The sequence below is a fragment of the Hypomesus nipponensis genome, chromosome 12 (genome assembly GCF_054491055.1).
Source record: "Hypomesus nipponensis isolate SF chromosome 12, ASM5449105v1, whole genome shotgun sequence".
Taxonomy (NCBI): Eukaryota; Metazoa; Chordata; class Actinopteri; order Osmeriformes; family Osmeridae; genus Hypomesus; species Hypomesus nipponensis.
In genome coordinates, this window is record NC_140372.1 from 17,162,501 (window position 1) to 17,165,000 (window position 2,500).

General features: G+C 47.4%; 7 non-coding genes and 2 pseudogenes across 7 annotated transcripts in view; all 9 read left to right on the forward strand.

The window, feature by feature from the left end:
* Positions 1-38: 38 nt before the first annotated feature.
* On the forward strand, positions 39-157 carry LOC146265672 (5S ribosomal RNA). The gene has a single exon (XR_014726547.1). It is a non-coding gene; the product is annotated as a 5S ribosomal RNA (ribosomal RNA).
* A 172-nt stretch (positions 158-329) lies between these two features.
* Positions 330-448, forward strand: LOC146265673 (5S ribosomal RNA). The gene has a single exon (XR_014728872.1). It is a non-coding gene; the product is annotated as a 5S ribosomal RNA (ribosomal RNA).
* Positions 449-622: 174 nt separating this feature from the next.
* LOC146265674 (5S ribosomal RNA) lies at positions 623-741 on the forward strand. Its single transcript, XR_014726548.1, has one exon. It is a non-coding gene; the product is annotated as a 5S ribosomal RNA (ribosomal RNA).
* A 170-nt stretch (positions 742-911) lies between these two features.
* LOC146265675 (5S ribosomal RNA) lies at positions 912-1,030 on the forward strand. Its single transcript, XR_014726549.1, has one exon. It is a non-coding gene; the product is annotated as a 5S ribosomal RNA (ribosomal RNA).
* A 180-nt stretch (positions 1,031-1,210) lies between these two features.
* On the forward strand, positions 1,211-1,329 carry LOC146265676 (5S ribosomal RNA; annotated as a pseudogene).
* A 168-nt stretch (positions 1,330-1,497) lies between these two features.
* Positions 1,498-1,616, forward strand: LOC146265677 (5S ribosomal RNA; annotated as a pseudogene).
* Positions 1,617-1,864: 248 nt separating this feature from the next.
* LOC146265678 (5S ribosomal RNA) lies at positions 1,865-1,983 on the forward strand. Its single transcript, XR_014726550.1, has one exon. It is a non-coding gene; the product is annotated as a 5S ribosomal RNA (ribosomal RNA).
* Positions 1,984-2,151: 168 nt separating this feature from the next.
* On the forward strand, positions 2,152-2,270 carry LOC146265679 (5S ribosomal RNA). Its single transcript, XR_014726551.1, has one exon. It is a non-coding gene; the product is annotated as a 5S ribosomal RNA (ribosomal RNA).
* Positions 2,271-2,452: 182 nt separating this feature from the next.
* The window catches only part of LOC146265680 (5S ribosomal RNA), a 119-nt gene continuing 71 nt past the window's right edge, over positions 2,453-2,500 (forward strand). The window contains exon 1 of the ribosomal RNA XR_014728019.1: positions 2,453-2,500. This exon is cut by the window's right edge and continues 71 nt beyond it. This is a non-coding gene — a ribosomal RNA (5S ribosomal RNA).

Here is a 2,500-nt window from a genome sequence, read left to right on the forward strand (position 1 = left end):
CTGTATATGGATAAGTAGCCTATGGTTGTCAACTTATTTCGTACGGCCATACCAGCCTGGCAACGCCCGATCTCGTCTGATCTCGGAAGCTAAGCAGGGTCGGGCCTGGTTAGTACTTGGATGGGAGACCGCCTGGGAATACCAGGTGCTGTATGCTCTTTTGCTCATTCACTTAGAAACTGACATCTTGCAATATGCACAAGTAGTCCTTCATGAAAGGGGCTGGAAGCTGTTTTCATTTTGACACGAGAGAGAGAGAGAGAGACCACCTTGCATTGTCAATTGCTAAATCTGTATATGGATAAGTAGCCTATGGTTGTCAACTTATTTAGTACGGCCATACCAGCCTGGCAACGCCCGATCTCGTCTGATCTCGGAAGCTAAGCAGGGTCGGGCCTGGTTAGTACTTGGATGGGAGACCGCCTGGGAATACCAGGTGCTGTATGCTCTTTTGCTCATTCACTTAGAAACTGAAATCTTGCAATATGCACAAGTAGTCCTTCATGAAAGGGGCTGGAAGCTGTTTTCATTTTGACACGAGAGAGAGAGAGAGAGAGACTACCTTGCATTGTCAATTGCTAAATCTGTATATGGATAAGTAGCCTATGGTTGTCAACTTATTTCGTACGGCCATACCAGCCTGGCAACGCCCGATCTCGTCTGATCTCGGAAGCTAAGCAGGGTCGGGCCTGGTTAGTACTTGGATGGGAGACCGCCTGGGAATACCAGGTGCTGTATGCTCTTTTGCTCATTCACTTAGAAACTGACATCTTGCAATATGCACAAGTAGTCCTTCATGAAAGGGGCTGGAAGCTGTTTTCATTTTGACACGAGAGAGAGAGAGAGACTACCTTGCATTGTCAATTGCTAAATCTGTATATGGATAAGTAGCCTATGGTTGTCAACTTATTTCGTACGGCCATACCAGCCTGGCAACGCCCGATCTCGTCTGATCTCGGAAGCTAAGCAGGGTCGGGCCTGGTTAGTACTTGGATGGGAGACCGCCTGGGAATACCAGGTGCTGTATGCTCTTTTGCTCATTCACTTAGAAACTGAAATCTTGCAATATGCACAAGTAGTCCTTCATGAAAGGGGCTGGAAACTGTTTTCATTTTGACACGAGAGAGAGAGAGAGAGAGAGAGAGACCACCTTGCATTGTCAAATGCCAAATCTGTATATGGATAAGTAGCCTATGGTTGTCAACTTATTTCGTACGGCCATACCAGCCTGGCAACGCCCGATCACGTCTGATCTCGTAAGCTAAGCAGGGTCGGGCCTGGTTAGTACTTGGATGGGAGACCGCCTGGGAATACCAGGTGCTGTATGCTCTTTTGCTCATTCACTTAGAAACTGACATCTTGCAATATGCACAAGTAGTCCTTCATGAAAGGGGCTGGAAGCTGTTTTCATTTTGACACGAGAGAGAGAGAGACCACCTTGCATTGTCAATTGCTAAATCTGTATATGGATAAGTAGCCTATGGTTGTCAACTTATTTCGTACGGCCATACCAGCCTGGCAACGCCCGCTCTCGTCTGATCTCGGAAGCTAAGCAGGGTCGGGCCTGGTTAGTACTTGGATGGGAGACCGCCTGGGAATACCAGGTGCTGTATGCTCTTTTGCTCATTCACTTAGAAACTGACATCTTGCAATATGCACAAGTAGTCCTTCATGAAAGGGGCTGGAAGCTGTTTTCATTTTGACACGAGAGAGAGAGAGAGAGAGAGAGAGAGAGAGAGAGAGAGAGAGAGAGAGAGAGAGAGAGAGAGAGAGAGAGAGAGAGAGAGAGAGAGAGAGAGACCACCTTGCATTGTCAATTGCTAAATCTGTATATGGATAAGTAGCCTATGGTTGTCAACTTATTTCGTACGGCCATACCAGCCTGGCAACGCCCGATCTCGTCTGATCTCGGAAGCTAAGCAGGGTCGGGCCTGGTTAGTACTTGGATGGGAGACCGCCTGGGAATACCAGGTGCTGTATGCTCTTTTGCTCATTCACTTAGAAACTGAAATCTTGCAATATGCACAAGTAGTCCTTCATGAAAGGGGCTGGAAGCTGTTTTCATTTTGACACGAGAGAGAGAGAGACCACCTTGCATTGTCAATTGCTAAATCTGTATATGGATAAGTAGCCTATGGTTGTCAACTTATTTCGTACGGCCATACCAGCCTGGCAACGCCCGATCTCGTCTGATCTCGGAAGCTAAGCAGGGTCGGGCCTGGTTAGTACTTGGATGGGAGACCGCCTGGGAATACCAGGTGCTGTATGCTCTTTTGCTCATTAACTTAGAAACTGACATCTTGCAATATGCACAAGTAGTCCTTCATGAAAGGGGCTGGAAGCTGTTTTCATTTTGACACGAGAGAGAGAGAGAGAGAGAGAGAGAGACCACCTTGCATTGTCAATTGCTAAATCTGTATATGGATAAGTAGCCTATGGTTGTCAACTTATTTCGTACGGCCATACCAGCCTGGCCACGCCCGATCTCGTCTGATCTCGG